The sequence below is a fragment of the Corvus brachyrhynchos genome, unplaced genomic scaffold (genome assembly GCF_000691975.1).
Source record: "Corvus brachyrhynchos isolate BGI_N302 unplaced genomic scaffold, ASM69197v1 scaffold94, whole genome shotgun sequence".
NCBI classification, from domain to species: domain Eukaryota; kingdom Metazoa; phylum Chordata; class Aves; order Passeriformes; family Corvidae; genus Corvus; species Corvus brachyrhynchos.
The window spans coordinates 1,725,727-1,751,064 of record NW_008238330.1 but is presented as its reverse complement, the minus strand read 5'-3'; the positions used below and the strand labels follow the sequence as shown (position 1 = coordinate 1,751,064).

Here is a 25,338-nt window from a genome sequence, read left to right as displayed (position 1 = left end):
TCCTTCTGGAATGTTCCTCTTCAGGTTAATATCACACCAGTAAATTGGGTTCATCCAGCTCTTTTGATTCTCTGTGAATACCTGTTTGGTATGCGCCTTTGCTCTGACTTCATACCTTCATTCTTATCACTCTTGGTAAGTTTTCCATATCAACAGCCCTTGAGCACAGCAGCTGTTGGATCAAGCAAGAGCTTTCCTTAGCATTCTGATTATTCTCTTAGATGTGGGCTTGGATATTCATGGATTCAACTCAGTTTGCAGTTATGGTATGTGCTGTTTTTCTTTGTGAACTGGATGGATATGAAGGATGTTTAGCCAGTCAAATGGAAAGGGATTATGTGATTCGATGGGAATAACTGGGGGCTGGATGCAGTGATCCAAAATAACTCTTCCAACTTTCCCTTTGCCTGCCTCCTTTCTGAGACAGAGCAAGGTAGGCAAAAATGAATGTTTCAGAATTTCTTCCTCTTGTAATTTTTACTACTTATGTCCTGTATTCAGATGATTTCCATTTCTCCTCAGTCTGCCCACAGAGAAATAGAAATGGAGTTTTCACAGGGGCAGGATTACATTCTACAGCCTGATCTAAATTCCAGTGGCATCAAGAAGGGTCTGTCTGTCTCTAGGCCCATCTTGTTCTCCATTGTTTGGTTAGGTTAGTTTCCCTATATAACAGCCTGAAGCCAGGGATGGAAATAATGGTCAGCTTGGCACCGTGGTGCAGCTCCTAGGTGGTTCATACTACTGGGCAATGTATATGCCTCTCAACTTCCTTTAGGCTCCTAGAATTTGATATTGAAGTTTCTACTATACCTCTGTTTTAGTCTGTGGTTACTTCTTAAATGCAACATAAATTCACATAGATTCCAGCACATCCCCAAGCCTTGTTTTCACCGTCTAAGCTTGCCTCTGTAACATTTGGCTGGCTATACCGTCAGACAAGCCAGGGAAACTATTTTGCTGAAAACAAAAAGGGTGATTTCTGCTGGATTTTTTTCCAGTCCTGGTTCATGGTGCAGCTGTGTGAATATCCAAAGGGAAAGGATAGTATTGACAGTAGCAGGGCAGAGCTGTGGAGGGTGGACTACACTGTTCAGCAGTGATCTGGCTTTATTTTGTGACTTTAAAAGCACCTGAGTTGCAATGAAGATTGAGGCATGCAAAGCAGAACGGATGCCAGAAATGGAGGCAGAGCTGGCCTTTCCCTTGTCAACAAAGGAGCTATTTGTAACACAAGATGCTGACTCCCACCTGGGAGACAGGAAATTCTGGTCTTACGAAGCATGCCTGCTACTTAGTAGGTAAAGCTGCTGTGATTTATGGCCAACCAAAAAGGTGCTGTTAGCGTGGCAACTGGATTTCTGTTGAGAGAGAAAAAAAGGGACTGTATTAAAGAAGAAATATTCTTTGAGTTAGAAGTAGGTGCCAGATGATTGGCTAGCAGAGCTGTGGTTATCTGCTTCTTATCTTGGGGCTAGAAGCTGAGCCCCTGTAATGCCATGTTCATCTAATGCAGGTGTAAGTACTTTATAAGAAAATCCTAATGGAATCTGCTCTTTGTGAGGTACTGAAAGAGTTAAGAGAAAACTTAATCTCTGCTCAGCCTGGCAGCATCCAGTTCAGAAGATAAAAGCATGCTTCAGCGTGAACAGCCTACAAAATGTATTGTTTAATGCCAATTGTCATTAAGAATTTATTTTCAAATATGTTTTGCAGTTTGCTCATGCTGAAAGGTCCTTTTATCTTTGTAAATGCCAGACTGTGGGACTGAGCAAAATAGGTAGCTTTCCTTTTAAATAAAGTGGAAAATATTGGAGCAAGATTATATCTGTCACAGATTATAATATTTATATATATTTTTCAGCAAACTGAAATTCCCCAAGGACTGTCAGATTTGCATGAAGTCTCAGAGTCCTGGATTTTGCATCTGGGTATGTGATCGCCTTAATGGAAGACCAAGCTGTTTGCATTTGCTCTACCAACAGTCAGGTTGACTTGGTCACATGAACGTAGAAGCCAGTCTAAAGCTGTTTATAAGGTTGATACTTTAGGTAACACAGTGAGTGCGCGTGTCATGGCTCAGCCTGACACTTAGGTTCAAACTTGGCAGTCCTGGCCACATCTGTTATGATTTGTTAGCAACCTCTTGATTAGGAGCTAAGTACCATAGCTAGCTGTAGCCTGCACTCCAGAGAACTCCCTGAGTTCTGCCATTTTCTGGACAGCATCAATTACTTTACATGCTTAAAATACTGTGAATCCTGTCTCTTCTGGAAAATGATGAATTCCTTTATTTCTTTCTTGGAAATTCCAGAGGAAATGTAAAACTCCATTCAATAAGTTTTGTTTTGTTTTGTGTTGTTTTTACTTTTTTCTGGTACTGTGCTGACCTCTAGAGAAATAAAGCTTGTTAACCATTTAGAAGTGGAACTGACGTTTTGGATGTAGGACTTGCTGAGGTGTTTTAACCGTTAAACAGTTTGCATTCTAGTAGAGCTCAAAAAGCCCTATTTAAAATCTGTATAAAATATTGTTTGAATTTATCCTTCATTATTGATTTCACAAAATATATCCCAAGCACTTGGGCACTGTCATGGAACTCAGGGTTTGGTCTGATAGGATGTTTGTAAGCAAATACAACTGCTCCCAAAAAGGGCAGTCCTGCTTTCCCTGTTTCCTGTCATCAGAGGTATGTTTCTTCCTTTGCCTTAGGGCAGGGGTGTCTGATCCTTTACTGAAACTATTCAGAGAGCTAAACAGAGAGAAGGCTGCCGGTGCCAAGGAGATCCTGGGAGCACACAGGTAAGGCAGAGACTGCTTCTGCCAAAAGGGACAGCAGCCAGTTCTGAAGTCGTGTGGCACTGAGAGACAAATCGGCATGTTGCAAGTATTTTCATGATATGCTGGAGGACTCCCACAAAACAGTGAGGAATACTGCAGAAAAGCCTGTTAGGATTTGTAATTCTGTGCTTAGATCAGCAGGGGGAAGGTATGCTCTTAATACTATAAACTGAATAATAATGGTAAAACCAAATAGCCATTCTCTAGTTCAGCCATCCATCATGGACTCTGGATGAAGCAGCAGACTTAGGTTATATTGGCACGTGGCTCAGAGGACCTGTATAAATATTGCACAGGAAATCAAATCTGCCACTTCCTAAAGGAGAAGTAGTGGACTATGCAATGTTCACAGCAATATTTGAATGTAATTTTATGTGTAGGATAGACACGATAGATGTCCAGATGTATGACAGATGTCCAGAGGCCTGTATCTTTTGATGGTGATAAGCATGTAGAGCATAGGAGAGGGAAAAGTCTTCCCAGATCTCTGGCTTTCTGTTGTCCCAGTGGCCTGCTCTACTCTGCTGAAGTATATGAGGAAAGAGCAGAAAGGAGTCTCTAAGCAACAGACAGGACAAAGCCACGGGCCAGTGCGTACCAGGAGGTGGTGATGGTGATGGGAGAAGAGAAGCGTGGGAAATTAGGAACTATTGGTAAGGGTTGTCGTAGGAGGGTACAACAGAAGAAATTAAGAAAGTGTTACAAGGACAGTACAGGAATCCACCTGGAGGCATGTGTGGAATTGGACATCACCATTAATAGCTGTAGGAGGAAGGAGGACGTGTGAAGAGATTAGGATGGAATAGCAACCTCTCACTGGCATGTGTTCTCACAGGTAATGGGAACTTTGCAAGGAATAAGGCACACAGCTTGACAGCTCTTCTTGCAGCTAATAGGACCTTTTTGCCAGCCTGAGTTTTTTTCCAGGAATTGCTTGACACCATGTTCTCGAAAGAGGTTTGTCTGAGTGTTACAGAATGAAGCTCCTGTGTTTCTCTGAGGTATAAGGATGGTAAAAATCTAATGAATATGGTATGGGATTTTCTCGTGTCAGTGCCTTGGCCATTTGTGGGGAAAAGCAGTATAATAGATTCCCAGAGAGGTAATGTGGGATGTGTATTGTTATTGAAAACCTGGTTTCTTGTTGCAAGCTCAGTTTGGTCAGAAGTCGAAACTACCAGCAGAGAGGGGTATCGAATATGAGGAATTGCCTTGATGCCTACTGTGAGGTATTTCCAGGCACTGCCAGCAGCCAGGCTGACCTGAGATACAGATGGAGGCAGATGTCCTGGGCGAAAACAAATGTAGACTGTCCTCTCAGATATTCTCGTGGGATAGTTAAACATGACTTAAGCCTGTTCTATTGTTTTTAATAGTTCTGGGGGTTTTTTTAATGCTGTATGTCACTGGGCTTGTCAAATAGCTGAAGTTGTCATAGCTCTGGAGTGAGCCAAATGCAGGGCTCACATATCCCAGGCAGATACTAAAACACAGGAGGACTGTGGCCTGAAGCACTGGGGAATGTTGATAGTGTTGAGCAACTCTGCATCAAGGAAAGGTGAACACAAAGCCTTACCAAAGATAAATTAGGGTGCACTAGAAGAGACTAAAAACTTTTTTTTCTCGACAGCAGTCTGTTGTAATACCACCAAGTTATATTTGAAAATGAACTTCTTACTTTATTTGCAGCACTTAAGTAAGAAAACAGCAGGGCTTTTTATTTGTTTGTTAGAATATTCTCTTGGAATCAAGATGTTCTTATAACACTGATCAAATTTGTGGTGATCTTTCTCCTGGCAAAGCTGAGTAATAGCAGTTTAGTGTACATCACAACTTTTCTCCTTCTATATTCTGACAATAGTAAGTATTAAAAAAAAAATGCAACACCATCCCAAAACTACAGGGCAATTCATTCCAGAGCTATAGCTGTCCCATTCAGCAGAAGGGAGGTTCTTGTCTCTATTTTTTAATCTAATTTTTTTTTTTTTTTTTTTTTTTTTAGTGCTGGAAGTTGTGGGGACCTCTTATCCCAAACATCAATTTCTGCATAAGCTTGATGTAGCTATGTTCCAGTGGATACTTTTTTATGGCCCCTTCTTTGAGTGTAGACTCAGTTTAAGGGTTGTAGCTCCACAGAGAGCACTGAGCTTGTTCCGAAGAAGCCTGTGCTTTGTTTCCTGGCTTTCCATCCAATCTGCTGCTTGGCACTAAGCATCTCACTTCTGTTCTTCCTCATACCCCTTACATATCTCACCTTCAAGAATGACAAATGCTTGGGCTGGTGCACTTTCTTTCAATGTAGCTGCAGATCACCCAGGGCAGGGAGGAGTCACCTGGTGTCAGCTGGGGCTTTGCGAGTTGGTGGTTCCCCAAATGAGCTCTGAGGGCCTGTTGGTGGGTCTGGGAGCTCACTGTAAATGGCCTGTGGATATTATGGGCCCCAAATGTTGACTGGCCTGATTGTTGTTTTCTAAGAATCTGCAGGGGAAAAAAGCCAGGGGATAGCTGGTCTAGATGAATGTGGTCTTGTGGGCAGTAGCAACATTAGAAGGCAGAGGCCTGCCATATATCAGTGTAGAATTCTCTGATAAAGGGATGATAGCTTTTGTCATGTCCTTGCTTTCAAATTTAAGCTCTTTACTTCAAACTGGATTATTATTCTATTGAAACAAAATGCACACTTTGCAATAATTCTTTATAATCAGAGATATCTGATGCTTTTTCACTAAGCCATACATATTATTATTACTATTATTTAATTTTCAGCAAAACTCAGAGTTTTGTTTGCATTCCTATCCTTTTCTGAAATAAAGAATTCCCCTGTGGCCATAATAACAGTCTGTAGCATAGTCTTATAGATATATTTGCACTGGGGTATAAAACTCAGGCTGTATTAAAGAAAAATCTGCCTTGAAGCAGGTTCCTGCCTGAAAAGGTTGTTCTCTTTAGGAAATGTAAATTAATCAAAGCTGCAGTTTCAGTTTCTTGCAGTCCCACCTGCCATTCAGGAAGTGTCTGTTTTCAGATGGAATTCCTATGGGGGAGGAAATTCTCCACAGATTAGGAAGGATTTTTCATGTAAGACTATTTTGATTTGTATAAGGGACTAAAACGCTATTTTTCATGTCACTGGAGAACTTCTAGCCAAACAGATATTTTTCTTTTTGAGCTGCTTAAACTTGAAGGTATTCTTGTTCAGAAGTAGAGTTCCTAGGAGTTGTTGCAACAAAGACTATTTCTTAATGATGTAATTATCCAAAAGCTGCATTTAGATAGACAGAAAAATAAAGAATCATAAGCTAAAGTAAACCCTTATCCTTGTGCCTAGGACATCTGTTAACTTAAATATACAAATTAAAAACCACAGTGTCAGCTCCCTTTGTCTCTGGCAGGTCTGTGGGGCAGATGAAGTCAGATGTGCTGCCCAAAGTCCAGAGCCCCACAGTGATCTGGGCAGAGGCACTGTTTGACTATGAGAGTGCATAGATACTCTCTCCCTGATCTGGTTTCTAGTTGGAAACACCTTTCAGTTGCATTGGAAAAAATAAACGGGTTTAGAGTTTGGGAAATATGCTTCAATCAAAATCCAGAAGAGGGAGCCCTCCATCAAAATAAGGCTCTGAACTGGATCACGACCAAGATTCACAAAAGTTTCCACTTTCTCATCCACCTGCTTATAAATCACTTGGTGGAATTTCTTGCCTGTCTGCCTATTCTTTAAAGCCTAACAGCTCACAGTTTCTAGCTTTAAACAATATCATTCAATAACTGACATGCATATGTGAGATTTTTTAAAAAACTCTGGCTGGACATAACATATATGGAATTCAGCCCCTATAAAAGAAGGGCTTCCATTATCCTGCAAAGCAAAACAACTTTTTAATGCCATACTTAGTGTATCAAATAGCAAATTCTGATCTTCGCTCAGAGCAAGACCTTCCTCTGCTTTAAGGAACATTGCAGTTATCAACCTGGTTCTTGCTTGGCTGAAGTCAGCAGAGTTTTCTGTTGTCTTTGATAGAAGAGGGAACAGGCCCTTTCGTATCACAGACTGTTTATACAGGAATTTCTCAGATCCTCATGATGAGTAATTAGCTCTGAGCAAGACCAATCTGGAGCATAATGAAGCCAAGTGACCTTTGATACTCTGTGTGCTGTTTGTAATGTTCTCTAGGCTCACTTTCGGTGTTCAGATCTCTACGGTTTATCGCTTGTCCTATCACCCTGGGTGTACAGGACAAGTTAGAGTAGGTTTGAGGTCCCACCCCCCTAAGAGTGTTCTGTTTTTTGGTTTTTTTTATTTATTCCTCTAGGTATAGCTGGGAATAGCTCCAGGCTTTGTATAGTTCTCCCACATTACTACAGGGTTCCTCTAGACTCCAGTGTGACTCAGAGGCATGAGTTTTGTCTAGGAAATAAATTCCTGTATTTATTGAGAAAGGATGTGACAGTGACCTTGCCTGATAGGACAGGATTTGAGAAAGCAGGACAAAAGATGCATTGTATTAGGCAGACACAAAAAGATCCATGATGCTGTAGTCAGTGGCTAAACTTCCGGTTAAAGAGACCCCAGACAGCTTTGCCTTTTTAAAAATCTTCTTCTTTTTCATATTTTTTTTTCCCTTCTCTATTTTCTCTTTTCTTCTTCTCCTTTCTCTTTCTCTTCTTTGTCAGTTTGAGCAAAGCTTTCCATATACCTGCCCAGGATTGTTACTCTACTTATCTGGATTTTGCCCTCATCTTAATTTGTCCCTTGATGTAGGGTTGAATTAATACATTGAATAGCCATTCTGGTCATAACTGTAAAGGGAATGTATTGAGATAGCATACAATATATGGAAAAGTCTAATTAAAAAAGGAACAGGCTAGGTTCTTGGAAATCAAACTTTCAACAAATTTGTAATCCTGTATAATACCTCTGAGGTGAATCGTAGCTGCCAGAGTTTTATGCTTACATGCAGAGGCTTGTTTGTACTGTCTAGAAGAGAGTAATGTAAATGTATTTAGAGCACAGTATGTGTGTGTTTCCTTGAGCTTTAGAAAAAAAACATGTGTTTTACTCGTGAGCTGCGTGCTGTGATTATCCATTTCAGAAAAGTCTTCTGGGTATATTTTGAGGATGGCAGGCACTGTGGCTAATTGGGTAAGTTATGACCATCCTGAGGTCTGCATGTTATCAGTGGGAAGGCAGTAGTGGTCAGGTTACTTCCCTTCCTTTCCCACTGCCAAAACACAAGGTTAGACAGTCAAATTGCCTTCCCCTTGGGTCTGACTGCTGGAAGGTGAGATCAGGCTGTCAGATTCCTTTCTGTTGGAAGGTGAAAATGTATTGGTAAATTAGATCCCTTCCTGCTGCTGGAAGGAGAGCTTGGATAGGAACACCTGCCCCCTGAACCTCTGTTCCTGTTGGGTAAATTTGCTGCTAGCCAGGAGGCAGACAGGCAGTGGACAATGGGAATGGCTTACAAGCCAGCACACAAGCACTGCTCTGCCTTCCAGACCAGAGCAGTGTAATAAGAAAAGATCCAGTTTTTTCACACTGACATTTGTGTTTGTTTTTTAATAAAACACAGTGCAATTAAAAAAAAAACTAAATCAAATCAGTTCTATAACAGAGCTCATGGGCTGACTGCAGTTAATGCCCTTAAAATAGCCTAGTAATATATGAAAAAGTCTCCTACTGCCCAAAGACAACCAGTTAACTTCCTTTTATGAAACTGTAGGTCTTTTTATTAGGCTACAAAACTGTTTCAAACAAATGAAAACCAAATGTGTAAAAAATGTGAGTGTTTTTCTTTAAACTCGTACCAAAATAGCGTAAGCCACAGGGCTCTTCAATCGAAGCTCTGCCTCAGTCTCTCCTGCAGTCTCTCCTGGCTTGTGCTTTTGTGAGTGAATGCAGGGCTCATCTATTGAGCAACACGCTACATCGTGCTGTTAGAGACAGGACCTGTACGCAGTAAAGGAGATATTAAGCAGCCATTCAGTATGGAACTATTCAGAGTAGCGAACCCTGAGATATGTGAAAGCATTATGCAACTCAGATTGGCACATGTTGTGTTCTCCAGCCCAAAATAGTTGCTATTGTGGAGGCAGGCTATTTTAACATTCACAAATGCAAAAGCTTTCAGCACGCACAGTGAACCTATGCCCTGCCTTGTAATATTATTCATTCTGTGCTAAACAGACATGACGCCAAAGGCAGCCCCGCTATAAATGAGTGCATCTACTATTGAGATCAATAAGAGCTGCACTTGCTTGCACCAGGGCTGGATTTTTGCCTGTAAATTACAAACAGTTCCACTGTGGATGGAAAATATATTAACCTCCTGTGAACGTAAAACTCAGCGTGTCATCTGTGGGATTTTGCTTTTCAGTGATTGCTTCCTTACTGGAGAACAATTACATTCAAGTGGCAAATGTTTTAGCAACAAGATCTTTGTGTACTGCCTGAACGTGCTCATGTCTTGGCCTCAGTGAAAACAATCCATGTGTAATGATTATGGTCCAGGCACTTAGGTCTTGAATTCTGATAAAGTCCTTGTAAATACTAAATGCCAGGCTGTTTTGGGCGAGAGACCAGTAAATGAGACTGCAATAAGGTGGTTTATTGTATAGAGCAAATGTTAGTAAGCAAAATGCACAGGTTTTATTTCCTGTATCTGTGAGTCTTGTCTGGTGAGTTAGTCTTCCCATTAAATACTCCCTCATCTGGCTCATATTTCAGTCAAAAGCTAAATCCCTATTCATATATTTACCTGACCATGCGCATAATACTTGGTGCCAAGACCCATTAAGATATGTAAATTGTCTTATTTTCCTGCAAAATGAAGGAGAATCCAGCTCCTAAATGTTCTTAATGCCTTTGGGCTGCACTGGATTTAGGAACTGGCACATGTTACCAACTTTTAAATTTCTGTCTGTCCCACTCTAGCTTGTGAAATTATTTTGCTGTGTGCTCCACAGGAGAAGTGGGCTTGGAGGATGAATAGCCAAATGGGTCTAGGACATGGAAATTCCAGAGGAAACCATCTAATTCATTAGAGACACTGGGCAAGAGTCACAGAAGGTTCATAGAAACTTTTGGGGCATTTTTTGGCTCCCCTTATGTTATATGTATAAACAGGCTTTGTGAGGTCCATGGCAAAAGCAAGTTGACACACAGAAGATAATGTACTCCATATTAAAAATTAAAGTAATTAGAGAACATGATACTGCATTTGGGGAAAAGCTGTGATCTTGCAGTTAAATTGTGTAGAACAATGCATACCTTCAAGAGGTTCCACACACATCCTTTATTTGAAATGTCTTCTGAATATTAAGTGTTTAATTGTGTGCTCTCTCAATGCAGTTGCTTCTTTAAGGAGTATAGATTATATATTCCACCTGGTTTTCCATGGAATGATGTATGACATTTGGTCAAATGCATTGTACTCTCAGGGTAAATTATAAAGTACTTAAGTGTATTTTATTACACATTATACTTCATCTTCAGGCAAGAATGTGTTTTGTCAAAATATTGATTTGTATTATCAGGGCACGTTGTATAAAATCCAAGACTGAATTTCATTTTAGGGAACTGTGCAATTTGTCTAACCATTCCAAGGAAAAGGACATTAAATACATACGAGCAACTGTGTTGGTGAAATGAATTTTAATCATGTTTATCATCCTTCCAGATACACTGTACAATGGCATTTGATAAATTTCACTCCCTAGACCTTAGTCTGATCACTGATGAGATAGGACTGTTACAACATCCTAGTGGCATCAGGCTGGATTCCTGCTCTTAATAGGGTGCTGATAATATAGACACTAGTAATTTATCTGTTACTTAAGAGAAATTAAATCTGATTTTGTGAAAGGAGGAAAAATAAATTTATATAGGTGAGAATTAATGTAGACATACCCTGCAGTATATAATTGGTGTCTAGAGGTTTTAAGGACTAAATGTATTTGAGGGATTGTTTTTTCTTTCAGTCGTGTGCTTAAAACTGGAGAGTCATGAAACATAGAGTCTTTCACTTTCTATTTTTCTTTTTGTTTAACTTTCCTACAGCTTTTCTACATGACCTTGGAAAAATTTGATGGGGCTGATTCTGCACTGGAAGTCAATGGGCCATATTCTACAAAGAGATGAGGACTGAAACTGCGTCCCTCCTGTATCTTCTGTCTCTGCACTTACAAAAAGAGGCCAATAGTGTACTCCTACCTCCTCCTTGGGGTACAGCAAACCTAAATCACCTGCTATTTGCAAAGATTCTAGTGTCAAAAGTATGTAAGCTGCCTCAGCTTGAATCTGCTGGGACTCTGAAGAGCAGGGGCTTTGCTCTGGTTGTGGGTTACCCAGCAGAGGGCAACATCACTCTCACACACGAAAACTATTGGTATGCTGCTTGATCCAAACTTGCCGAAAGCAAGAGGAATCTTTTCTTTGGCCTTTATAGCTCTGTTTAAATGCAGATTTTTACTGTATTTCAATATTAGCCTTAAAATGAAATGGCAGTGTGTTAGCACTCCCATGGCACTGTTGGCAGCTAGCCTTAGAAAAAAAGCTTCAAAACCTTCCAGTGCCGGCCAGAAACACAATAGCAATTTTTATTTTGTTGATGGTTGATACAGTGCTAATATCCTTAACAGCTGTGACTGAGCAGTGCTTTGAGTGTTGCATGGCTTTAGTTAAATTTTATCACTCTTATCTATTTATTTGACATGTGACCCAAGGGTATTTGAGGTACATGTCACAGGAGCTGGAAAAGAAAGACATCAGGTGGATCCTGACCTCATGGAAACTAATGGCAGCATTTTCTTGCATTTTCAATGAGGTCAAGGGCTGTGCCTGAGCGTTCCATCGAAGCTTATAGCTCTCAGGGTCCTTGGGGCACTACTGAACCTTACTGATCCTGACCAGCTTCTCCCTGCTCTCTGGGAACCCAGTTTCAGCTCAGGGCTTGGCACCCAGTCCAGGCCTGAGCTATGCTGTGGGCATGTTTATCTCTGACCTTGTCTTCTGGATGGACCCTGTCCTGTCTCCAGTCCTACCTCTTGACCTTGTCTGCTGGATGGACCTTGGAACTGCCTGGTTACTTTGTCTGGTCAGAGGCTGCTGATTGGATTCATTGCTGTGACCTCCGGCCTCTGCCGCATCTTCAGACCTTGTGAGACTGCTACCCTGCCAGTGAGGGCATGGCCTGTGCTGGGCCACCTGTGCTTCCTGGTTTGATCCGCTCATGGCACAGCCCTGCTCACACTGCTCCTCCAGAGACTCAGTTTATGCCCTGTGAGAAATCCCCAATGAGAAATTCAGTCAAACCATTTAGAGCACTTGAAGTGAACAGGGGGGTTATAATAAATCTTTGCAGGATCACAAGTCTGTGTAATGCAAAAACATGCAACCCAGGAAATAGAAATAGTTGTATACAGCTTAACTGAATGGTAAGCTGTGCTTGCTGGAAGCCGGTCTTTTAGCTATCCAGATCTATTAAAGAAATGGCTAGTCTTCAGGCTTGCAGAGAACAGCTTGAAAAGTGAAGAACTATAGAGGTCAAAAAAATTGAAAATAGAGGTATCCAGACAACCCAATTTATGTTTATAGTACTTGGAATTTAGAAGATCAGGTGAATTTTAAGCTAACTTCATGATTATTGCAGTTTATTGCCTGATGCTCGAATGCCTGTGACTAGCCAGACACAGAAGATGACAGGCACTGATATTTTTCTTCACTGTGAGGCAAAAGGTGCAAACTTCAGTCAGTTTTCTATTAAGCTTTCCTCTCCACGTATCAAAACAACAAATGCATAGAAACAATCTGAAATTCTGTTGGGGGGAAACAGCTATCCTCAGGTATTTACCTGTAGGCTAACAATTGATTCACCTTTTATATTCCCTTCCTTTTTTCTCATTTTTTTTTTCATTTAAGAAACGCAGCCCTCAGAATGATTGGGATTTTCTTTTGTTGTTGTTAATATGAGATGCAAATACTTGTATAAAAATTTGGTCCTGAGTAGTTGATATTTCATATGTGAGCCTCTGGGTTCTCTAACTTTCATATCAGGGAAGGAGTTTCTCAATTTCAAGGGTGTTTCTGCATGATCGCTGCACTGGCTTTGTTTTTTGAGTTGAAGTGGGAGAAGTGTCACTGTAAAGTAGCTAATTGCAGGGAGAAGCTTGTCCAGCCCCTGATGGGAGCTGCACCATTTAACAGGAGATTAATGCTGAATGCAGGGGGTTTAAAATGCCTAAGGCTCATCTGCTTGGTGTAAATAATGCCTCTTCCAGCTTTAATAGATGCAAGGAAACAACAGGTTTTGTGTGGAAAATGTACTATTCCAAAGTGAAAATGGGGTATTTTTCTCAAACTAGATTTGGAGAAAAGTGGTATAACAAAGTTTAAATCCCTCATTTGCACAGTTCTCCTGTGGGAGAGGGCTTTGAAAGTGCTTCTTGTTGCTTTTGCCCTGTAAAATGACATTCAGATTGATGGCACTTGTGGAAAGATTTTGGGATCTGCCAGCCCAGGTCCAGGAGCAAAATTTGCCCTGTGACATATCCCTGGGTGTGCTTGCACTGTATAATGAACATCGTTCAGTGATGAACAGGAGGGTTCAGGAGGAGCTACAGTAATTACTGAGTTCAGATGAGTGTAAGAGCCTCTGTTGGATCTTTGGATAATGTGGTCATGCACTTCTGAGAGCAAAGCTTGTGCACCGTGTCCCTTCGATACGACTCTAGGAGTAACAGGACTGCTAAAAAGAGGTGTTCTTTCTCTTCCCCATAGTAGAAACCTCCAAGGTTGTGCTAATACTTCAGACAGTTGCTCGGTTATATTTGAATAGCTTTGAAAAAGTCTCTTTAGCAAGGAGGGTATTATTTATTGCTACTCTTAGGACTGTAGCTGTAGATCCCCTGCAGGCCTGTAATGCTGTATGGATACTCAGTGGGTAAAGAGGAGCGTCACTGCCAGGAGCTGTTGTAACCACTGTGACACATGGGGCAAAGCCAGAAAAACCTTGGCATTAGGGAAGGGAGCAGGAGATCAAGGTAACAAAATAGCTCCAGTTTAGTAAGATAACAAGCTTGACAGACCACAGTTCACCTAATGAATGAAATCAGAATGCTTCTACCTTGAAGCACGAGTGCTGTGGCTCTTACTGCTTTTTTTCTCTTGTTACCTTCCTCCCTGGTTCTGAGATTTGGTCAGAGAGAACATCCTCTCTGGGACACTGCCTTTCATTGCCATTTTGTCTTTCTCCCTTATCTCCTGTTATCCTGTTCTCATGTAGTATTAATGCACAAGATGATGATTCTGGAATGAGTTGACAGAGGTTTCACTGTCTGTTTTACTGGTAAATTATTGCTGAAGTGCCAGTCACTAATGTAAAGGCATTGATTTGTAGTATGCGCTAACACTTCCAGCTGATGGCATAAATCAGTGGGTTTTACTCTTTGGTTATCAAATTCACACATTTCCTATTATAAACTTTAGTGTACATAGATTTCTGCACAGCACATGGGAAATAACTTGTATTAGTCAACTGTCTTGGACCTCATAGAACATGAGTCCATTGAGTAGAGACCTTGATTTAAAACAAAAGTGCATTCAGAATGAGGTATCTAACCTTCACAGAGTGGATTAATTAATGGAAATGTTTGTTTAGTTTTTTTACAAAAAGGTACTATTTCATAGGAAGATTATGTGTATTTTTCCAATAGATTAAATTGTGAAGATGATTTTGAGGAAATGACACCTTGCTACTACTAGTGAATAAGGCAACTGAAATTCCTCTATATTCATAACCTAAATTAATGTTAAGCTTCTCAAAGGATTGTGTCAGTAATGGTGTGCAAAACATTTCTGTAAATTGTAGAAAGCTTAGAGAATAAATTATTTGGGCCTGCCAGACTGTGGAGAAATTGTAAATATATCACTGGTGAACACAAGAAAATGATTTGTAATAAGGCACACTGTTTTCTGATTCTAAAGTTGTTGCTATCAAAAAAACAAGTTATGGATGGCACATGCTACTAAGGCTCTCTATCAATATCTTATATGGTTAATATCTGTAAAATATCTAAAAGAGACTTTCTGATGATTATATCCTGAACAGAAAACAGCACAGCACCCAGGCATAAGATTGCAGACAGCCTACAGTTAGTTTTCTGGAGTGGAAACTGGACAGTAAAATTTTTCTGAAATTAATGCTGTCAGTTTAAGTCAGTGTTATCAACTGCATCGTTTCTAGTTGGTATTTCTACCATACACATGAAGCCCATTATCCAGGACGGTTGTCCTTAACTATCACAGAACTGGCATATGTCTGTCTGATGTAACACATGGATTTCCTTTGATCAATCCTATCTGAATAAGAACACTAGCTTCTTCTTTGGTGTGTTTTTATAAACCACATATTTCCATTTTAGGAAGGGTATTTATGGCACATGTTGATAGTAAGTATGTAGTTATGCTCATAAATGAAAAATAATTTCTTATCTGTCTTTTTTCTTTCTTCTTTTTTTCATATTTAACTGTAAAGGCTGGCATCATGCAGATACAGGCAGTGAAATGATTTCATACTCTTTTCAGGTTTTGATATCTTGACTATAACAACTCAAACCCATGATTTTTGGGCCTGTGTTTCTTTTGGCATTTGTTTAGTTGAATGGGTCAGTCTATCCTGAGGAAGTACAGTATTCTCTGTGTTTCATAAAATCCTCAACGTTAGAGCTCCTTTTTAGTTGGTAGTTGACTCTCGGTATTTCTGCCTTCTGTCAACTCCTGCTTGCAGTCATGGAGTGGTTTCCGAGAAGACTGACTAAATGTGTCTGTTCTTTAGTGTCTGTCCAAATCTCCTGCCATTGTCTATTGTCTGAGGCACAAAAAAATTTATTCCAGAGAAAAGTGCCAGAACACTAATACATATTGTCAGAGACATTGTTCCAGTATTCAGAAATAGACTCTGATATGCCATTCAAGACTGTTATAGCATAAAGCTTGGGGCAGAGATAAAGAGAGATCCTCATCTAAGACACTGGAAGGAAGAGAAAGAAACTAAAAACAAACTTAGGAAAAAAAAGAGATAGCAGATCCTGAAGCAGTTTGAATAATATTTGCGATTGGGATAGATTTTATCAGCGTAGTAAAATAAGTTGGTGTTAAAACTAATCTGTGAAGAAGCAAATCATTTATTATTACACTTATTAGGATTTTAATGATTTTTGAATAAATATACTGGAATTCTTTTCAAACAATCTAGAAAGATTCAAAATGTGGATGCAAAATGTCCACAGAGGTGGGCAATATTTCCAACAGGATGCTAGTTATATTAATTATGAGGTTGTTAGTGATGTTTTGCAACTAACATACTTCTGCAACTTCTATAGTCATACATGTAAATCATATATAATATGCATCAGCAATTTATAGTTTATTGCTATTTAATTGCCAGTCTTTAGTTCTACTTGACATTAAAGCCATGTCAAGCATTTGGCAGCGCCAAAGTTGTCCCTGATATTAGGAACAGTTTTTGCAAAGCATTAGATGTTTCTGAATCAAATGCATATTGTATTATTGGGCCAAATCCTTAGATCTTAAGAACTCTAGATTTTGTGTGTATTTGCAGCTGAAATCCTGTTCTGTATATATGGTTTGAAGAATTATTTGTACTTTTTCAGAATATTTCCCATTTGCTGCACAAATCTTCTGTACTGTAAACCCTGTCAAAAATGATGCGTCAGTGAAGATACCAATTTCAGTCAATTTACTCAAAGGACTTCACCTTCAGCAAAGTGTAGTTATTCTAATTCTGGTTATTATTATTACTTAAATAAAAATTTATTATTTATTATTGAATAAATAAATTATATCTATGTGTTTACTATTTAAAGTTATTTATTTAATTTATTTCTCTCTAGGATTCCTGTTATACTGCCTGCTTAAGCATGTCCTGCCATTCCATACCTGACTGGAAGGAAAAACCGAATGTAGAGTTAAACTGGCAAAGCTCCTCTGTAAAGTTCTTTCCTCCACAGTGAGCGTGCTGTGTTTCCAGACACTTCACACTTCATAGCCATTGAGAAATGCAGCCCTTCTGACAGTAAAATGGGTAAAAGGTTCATAAATGTGAAACATGAGTATGTCTGAGTGCTGCTAGGCTCCTTACCTTTTCACATATGGATGTGATAGCGCAGTGGGGCAGCAGCTCCATGGCGCAGCCAGCAGTGTCCCATGGGTTAGGGAGCACTGTGGTGCTGTGAGGAAAGTGGGAGTGGGGACCCTTCTCTTGCTCAGCTCCTCTGTGGCTCCTTTCCCCACAGGCACCCTGTGTGCCTGGCTGGTGGGGACATGTGGCATTGAATAATATTACAGCTGAACTCTCTGGTGCCCTCTCCTCTCTGTAAGCCCCGAGATTCCTGTGCCTGATGCAGAAGCACATCTGTTCATCTCCAAGTGTTCCTTGCTTGGGAAAACAGGACGAAGTGAGTCCTTTCAACAGACTCTCCCATCTCAGATCTACTGGAGAGGTTTGTAAAGACTGATACTTCTCAAAATCCCCAGACCTCATGAAAAGTGACCCTCTTGTCCCTCCCTCTTGTTATGTGGCCAGCATTTTGCCTCTGTTGTGCATGCCCTTGGAGCTGTTGTAACCCCAACCAGTCTGCACAGCAGAAAGGAGGGCATGGGTAGAGCTCTGTGTTCCTCTGTGCAACCCTGGGGGTGTTGTCACTGAACCCTCCTGTGCTTCCCTGCCTGCCTTTACACCTGCTCAGTTTGCTGTGAAATCTGTGCAGAGTAAACAAGAAACTGTCACAGCTTTTTGTCATCCTGTGAGTGACTGGGGTAGAGTCTTGAGAATGTAAGGCAGAATATGATTTCCAGCAACGGGAAACGAGGAAACAGAATGGAGACCGGCAGGATATGAGGGTTCGGCACAGAGGTGAAGTGGAGGCAGATGTAGAGGCAGGAGCTGAGGATGTACACCTGATGTGTGTATCCCCCTGCCTTATTCAATGAAAGGGTATTTTGTTCTCCAGGAGTTTTCCTGAAGGATTTCTTTCACAACAGCAGAGATCAGCTCAGAGTATGTAAAGTTGAGGAGAAAATAATGCAGCAAGGTTTGAAGCACAGCTGGAGCTTCAAAACATCTGTGTGCATGACTTCAGACCTCTCTGAAGGACTGGACCCCTGCTTAGGAAAAAATTCTCTTTTAAAAATTCCTCTAGAGAAGTAGTCATTGCTCATATTTGCTGCTAAAGCACCCCTGCATTTTGCATTAGGAGGACATTTACAAGGACTAAGAGGCAAGACATATAGGAGAAAATTGACACCCAAGAAAAGAATAACTATTGCGTTTTGAAGCTTGCAGAGGAACAAGTGTTAGATAAATGCATATGACAAACAGACCCTCTTTGATCTCTGTAAGAAGATTTGACAAGTCAGACACACAGGAGCCATAAATTACCTGTAATGGCAAAAATTACATCGGTTATAACCTTTTAAGCAGTTATGCCTCATACAGCATCAATTCAGAGATAGTAATCTAAGGAGAACCAGTCTCTCTGTGCACGATTCCCTTGTAATATACAGCTACAAGAGTAAGCTGTGTATGATTTTCATAAGATGTGATAAAAATCTAATGGTTCTAGGCTGCATACCGTAAACCTGTGCAGATAACTGGCTCAGACTAACTGATAAACATACTGGGCCAGGAAAACCATTTTGTTACTTTAAAAAAGAAATGGAAATATGATTGAGATGTCATGGTGTGGGGGTACCGCATGGGGAAGATTCCCATAATCAGTCATCAGGCCATTTCAAAGACAAGTTGTGGAGCTTGAGGGGGGTGGGGGCTGCCAGTGCTGCAGAGCAGCCTGCAAGGATTTTTGTACCTGTGAGACATTCTGTGCCCTCTTTAGAGGATTGCCCTAGGGAAGTTAGTTGCCTTGCTTTGGTGCCTGGCTTGCAAGTTGGTAACGAAGGTGGGGTGGGAATGGAGGGAGAATCACAGGATCATTAAGCTGGGAAAAGACCTCTAAGGTCATCGAGTCCAACCATTAGCCCAGTACCACCATGAGCACCTCCAAGCCACCACCACTTCCCCAAGTGCCACATCCACATGGGTTTTGAACACTTCCAGCAGATCTGGCAGTTGGGCGCTGGGCTGACCACCACTGGCACCTGAGGAATGAGCTGGTGCAGATCAGAGCTGTGTATGACACTCCTGCCAGCAGGGCATGACAGCACAGGTCCTGTCAATGGCCACTGCTAAGGGCTTGCTTCCCTTTCTCCCCTAATGGCAGAACTTGACTTCCCCTTGAGCCCAAAGAGCATGTAGGGAAGACTATTTCCACCCTCTGCATGGCCTTGGTTGTGCTCAATTGGCTGCTCATGGGGCTGGAAGAAGAGCTTCCGGGGCTGGAAGAAGAGCTTCCAGGGCTGGCTTTGCTCTTAAGCAAACTCTGTGCACATCTCCTCAGTGTGCTACCTCAGCTGGGAAGTGAGGCGATTTGGCAGTCAGAGGGATGAAGATGAACTAATTTTGGAGCCAGTGCCAGGCAGCCTTGCAGTCCCAGCAGAGAAGGCTGCTGGTGCTGTGGCTTGGAGCATCTTCTTTTAGCCTGATGGTAATTTAAATTCACTTTTTATTGCTGCCTGTTACTGCAGACCTAAAGGCCAACATTTTTGCAAGGCTGCTTTCCCAGAAACTTCCCCAACAAGATGAATCACACTGGGAAAACTGCTGCCTGGGATTTTCTCCCCCCCCCAAAAATAATTTGTTTATATGGTAAGGAAAGCTCTGTTTGTACTACCTTTTTGGATAGGAAAGGAGAAAATTATAGACTGGTTCTAAGAACTGCAATTTCTGTCCCTGTGCTGCTTTCTGTCAGCACACTAACCACATGCGCCAGGAACAGCCTGAGTGCTGGAACACTGAGGTGGGCTGGGAGCAGCCTTGGCTGGGGGCTGCCGGGCACCCTGTGGCTCCCCGGGGTCAGTGGCTGATGGCCCAATGGTACCACTGGCCCCAAAAAGACACTGGCTGTCACGCTGCTTTTCAGTGTGGCCCTAGGCTGGGGGCAGGTGCTGGCAGGGGCCACAGGGGTGTCGGTGGGGTGAGGCTGGGCTGCCCTGTGCTGGGCAGAGATGGGCACAGCCCCGGGCTGACTGCAGGAGCCCTCAGGGGTAGGGGAGTAGAGGAGTTGGGAGAGAAGATGAACCTGGGAAAAGTAGTGAGTGGTAGCAAGGTGGTAGTTTAATTTTTGTCTCAGCATCCAACTCTATTTTAATTGGCAATAAATTATATTAATCTTCCCCAAGTTGAGTCTCTTTTTGCCCATAAGTGGTGTCCTTGACCCACTAACTTTTCCATCTCACTTTCTCCTCCTTTCAGAATGCATTGCTGTAGCTTCTGCATGGGGCTAGCCAGGTCTGTCTTCAGGAAGGGGACACTGCAGCAGTCTTGCCTCCTAGGGAACCACTTTCATGTCACGATTGAGGTGCTTTTGGGGTCCTGATAAACAAACAACTGCCTGGTATGTAGTCTGGGTGAATAAATAGGATCTTTCTCTCTGCGAGTCCTTTCACTCAATGCCTTTCACAGGCACTGGGTCACTTCAAGTAGCAGTGCTCTCTCACACTTCCTTTCTGCCCGAAACACTTAAATGATCATAGAATCGTGGAATGGTTTGGGTTGGAAGAGACCTTAAAGATCATCTGGTTCTAACCCTCCTGCCACAGGCAGGGACACCTTTCACTAGACTGGGTTGCTCAAAGCCCCATACAGCCTGGCTTTGAATGCTGCCAGGGATAACACATGTGAATAAAATATTTGGTGAATGCACCCCATTAGGTGCTGGCAGGTCAGCAACTCTCCTGCACTGGCTGCCCTGTGAGCAGGTGCTGGGGACCCTATGCCCTGTTGGGCTGGGTGCCCAAAGTGGGACTCCCCAGCCAACACGTATTCAGAGCATCCACTTCATCCGAGGGATGCCTGGCAGCATCCTGGCTGCATGGTTTTGAGAAAAGAAACAACAGTTTGCTGAAGACTCAGCTGCAAGAAATGCAGAGGGGATGCAATTTTAACCCTATCCTGTGGTCTGGTAGGTTTTTGGCAAGGAGAGTTTTGTGTAGTAATTCTTAGGAGGATACAACACCTTGGGTTTGTAACGTGTGGCCAGTGCTAGAAAGGAAGATGGGAGAAATAAGGCAGGATTCAAAAGTGCAGATATTTAAATGCACTGAATTAGACACAGGAGTATGACACAGAGCCAGTAGCTCAATCACCTCAAGCATGAATACTATCACCAGCTGCCCTAAGATGACTGCTTTAAAAACAGAGATGGCTCCAGATACCCTATGCAGGAAGAAATGAGTCAGCTCTGGCCAGCTGGCAAAATCCTGTGCACCTGTAGGAGTGGGCCATTGACTCTGTGCTAATCCTTGACATACTACTGATGGGGTTTTTTCCTCTGTCAGTACAGAGAGGGTGGTAGTTGCTGCTTTAACTCAGGGTCTTCTGCAGATCTGGGACAGCAGAATTGGATGTATTGATGCCCTGGCCCTCCTTAGTCCAAATTCTTCTTCTGGTACAAAGAAAATCAAGAAGATTGGGTCACATTCTGTGGATACAAACAGCTGAACAGCATGAAGGTGATGAAACTCTGCTTTCCAGGAAGGTTCAAGCCTTTTGACTCAGAGCCCAATGCGTAACATCTTTTTTCTTTATCATTTTATGTGACCATGGTCAGGCTATGAAGTAGGTAAGAACAAATCTCTTGAATGTGCAGTAAAGTGCAAGAGGATATTTTACTTTTGGTTAGCTCTCTTGGAGAAATGTTTTATACCCAGAGTATTTGCCTGTCACTTCACAGAAATTTTTAGGGCTTCTGCAGAGCTTCTTCTAGACCTGGAAGAGCATCAGGTCCCAGAAGCTCTGACAAATTAATTGAAAAAAACTTGGCTGGTGGACAGGCCCCAAATGAGAGCAAATAGTGAGGGAAAGATGGGAACTCAGCTATAACATATTGTGGTTGGTGAGGGTCTGGCCATCCCGTGCAGGTGTCCTGTGGGGCTAATTGGGGTGCTACAAGGTGCAGGCTGGCCTGGATGTGTCCCCTCTCCCCTGCCAACAGCAGTATTGTGAGGGAGAGGCACAAGTCTACAGGAAACAAAGCTTTGTTGCTTCTGCCTTTATGAAAGAACTCACATTTCTCCCAGTGCCTCGGAAAAAGGCTATTTATTTATTTATTTTTAGCAGCATACCTTTCAGTAAGGTTTGCAGATGGCAAGGGTCGGGGTTCTGTGATGTTCTGTGTGTCTGCCCATAATTCCTTTCTTTTGAACTCACTGTGACTTCCAGTAGAATCCTCTGTATTTGCTGATATAAATGGATGCAACAGTTCATCTTTAGTATAAATATAATTTATGTTATTAGCGATAATAAAGACATCAATTTTTTCCTCTGGATTTTTTTTTTCTTTACGAGTTGTCAGAAAACTGAACTCTTGCTACCCCAGAAATTTGAGCCTAGGGAGTTCAGTGGTTAGTATATGACTACTCTAGGGGAACAAAAGGTACCTTTCCAATTAAAGTTAATAGAGAGATAACTTCAGACGCACAAAAGGAAAAAAAAGACACCTATAAGTCATGGTGAGTTCAAAAGGAAAGAATTAAGGTAGGCACACAAAGCATCATGGGAAGTGCTATTCAAGGTACCATGTCAAAAAGGCTGATTAACAGCAGTTCCAAGTCTACCTGATCACCAGGGAGTCTTACTGATAAAAATTATTTCCCCTCCAGAGAGAAGAATCTCCCTGAACTGAACAAATGTGTCACTTTTGAATAAGGATTCATGAAAAGGCAGAAGAGGAGAAGAAAAAAGAATAAAGGTACGCATTCACCAAAAGATCTGAAATTTGTAACTTGTGACTGTTTATCAGTCTTTAAGTTCTGAATGAAACTGCAAGTCATACGTCAGTGAGCAGGATTCAGATCTAGCTTTGCATTTCTTTTTTGTTTAAAAGTGGCCGTTTGCAGATAAAATTCTCTGGTGTTGGTTGTAATTGCAATCAGGGAAATCTAATGGCTTTGTTTGATGTGCTGCTTAGGCCTTCCAGGCTGTAAGGCTTTTCAACAGAGTCCTTTAAAGATATTGATTGAATTCCGGTGCTACTTTGTGAAATCTGGTGGTCTGTGTTGTGTGCAGAAGTCACACGAGATGAATGTAATGGTAAATTCTAGGCATAAAATAAATTTATTTTATGTCACTAATTAATTTTGATTATCTTTTCCTCCCTATTTTATTTCTTTAGGTTGTTTTAAACACTTCGAGCTGTGCACAAGAAAAGAGACATGAAAGAAAATGCAACTGGAATGTCTTTTTGTGAGCATGATGTACGAGTGCCAATCTTTTTTTTTAATTTGGCCTTAATCTGTTGCTTGTTTTATAACTCTCATATATATTTGCATGGTATTTTTGAGGAATTTCTCTTTAAATTGCCTTTTTATGTCTTTTTTCATACCCACGGTTTGTTCCTCCATTTGTGGTGATGTGGAATGGGTTAGAGAGCAGGATTGCCGCAGGTGGGGGGCAAGTCAGTATGAAAGTGTGGGCACTTGAGATGTGTTGTGCAGGGCTGTATGTTTGAGCTGCTTTCTCAGGGCTACCGCAGTAGGCGTGTGTTAGGTGTGTCCCATGCTTGACATTAACTGATGAAATTTAGGAAAAGGTCTTCACTGAGTGCAGTAGGCTTTGTTGGACTGCAGCAATTTGAGATGCAGCAGGGATGAAACAAATGGAAGCAGTGGGTTCTTTGGCTGCAGCTGGACAGGAGAAGATGATCAAGTCCAGGCTGTGCTGTCTGGGACGACTTTTTGAACTTCAGGCAAGTTGTGAGAAGCTTCACTCAGTACAAGAAAGAAATTAATGCTGTTTACCTACAAAATGGGTGTAGAAGGAGACTTCAGGTAGCAAACTGCTAATTGAGCAATATTCTGTCTGGCAAAGGGAAATTAGGATCTTGCCTAGTTTATTGTATGTTCTAGATAAGCTATTGGCTTCTGAGAAATCATTGAGAGTTTTCCCTCTGTTTGGCTCAGCACTTAGAAAACCAGTGGGCAGTGAGTTTCACCTTACATTTGTGATGTTTTGTAAAAGAGAAATTCTAAAACTACTCACGTTCTTCTGTTTGTTTTCCCTAGATGAGGTATTAATTATGTTCTCATAAGGGTTTTTTTGTCAGAGTTTTTAATGATATGTGCTGCTATTACTAGTATTTAAATGTTAGAGTGGGCTTTTCTTAGCTCATTTCCTGACTGCTGTTCTTAACACCTTGGGGAGCCATAGAGTATGAACTATTTCACTTTCAGCATCTCATTGTTTATTCATAATGGCATTGTAAAAATGCAGAAAAAACCAAAAAGAGCAGTCTTATTGAGTATAAATTTCTCCTAAAAAGTGCATGTGTATGTACAGAAATATGTCCACCTGTAAAAGAGATTAAATAATATTTAATTTTAGCATTATATTGTGTTCCACATTGTGTTTTACAGAATATTTCAGAAAACCTTGGGAAAATTCTATGTATAATTAAAATACATGTCAGCACCTTCAAACAGATGCATATTGCACACAATTATCTGAAATAAATATTAATTTTATCTGTATGTCCTCTTGGTGTTGTCCCAAACAAGAGAGTTCAACCATTAGTAAGAGAAAAGGAAGGTTATTGTTATTTTCTTTATTTGACTGAAAAGACTGCCACACAGAAAACAATTTATATGCATTAAGTGTTAAGTTCATAATCACTAGGCACGTTTCCCTAGAGGGAAAAAGAAGCAGTGTTGTTTGTGTTCTGTTTCTGTTTGTTGCTATTAACATTTCTTTGACTGGGCTGTCCTTTGTGGAGACAAGAGAACCACGTCCTTGCAGCCCACACGACCACATCACCATGCAGCTCTATGTGTAAGAGTCTGGGTAGTACCTCTGAGCTCTCAGCTATTCAGCTGGAAGATTGGGATCCTGAAGTTCTCAAAGGACTGCTGGGTTTTTTCTCTGCTCTTTACTTGAGAAAACACTGTAAGGCTTCTGGTGCTGTTGATTTTCATGCAGAAGTCCCTGTGTCATTATTCCAGTAAGCAGTTTTAAAACACAGATGTTTTGGGAATTCTGCTTGAAGGGAAATGACAAGCATATTTAGCAAATCACAGCTTTTTTGGCAGGTGAGCTGACAGCAGGCTTCAAATGTAATTGATTGGTCGTTGATTTAACATGAGTAATTTCAGCAGACTGTAGTAGGTTTGACACCAGTTTTCGAAGGCATTGTATAAGGTGGGAATAGTTTCTGCTGAATGAAGAATTTCTTTGTTGCAATAGTAGGAAGTCAAGAGAAGGTAGGTTAGCTGTGAAGAATTAAAAAAAGGCTTCTGGTGAAGGTGAAAAAAAATCATACCATTATTTGCTTTCACCTGTTATTGGTTTCCTCTCCCCTTGAAAACTTCTG

At 41.3% G+C, this 25,338-nt stretch overlaps 1 long non-coding RNA gene across 3 annotated transcripts in view; it reads left to right on the top strand.

The window, feature by feature from the left end:
• The window catches only part of LOC108446826, a 33,549-nt gene extending 10,324 nt beyond the window's left edge, over positions 1-23,225 (top strand). For 2 of the 3 annotated variants that reach the window (XR_001862132.1, XR_001862133.1), the window contains 4 exons: positions 10,901-11,065; positions 16,753-20,370; positions 22,637-22,725; positions 23,149-23,225. This is a non-coding gene — a long non-coding RNA (uncharacterized LOC108446826). The remainder of the gene's footprint in view (positions 1-10,900; positions 11,066-16,752; positions 20,371-22,636; positions 22,726-23,148) is intronic. The other variant, XR_001862134.1, reaches the window with a different exon arrangement.
• The last annotated feature ends 2,113 nt before the right edge of the window (positions 23,226-25,338 follow it).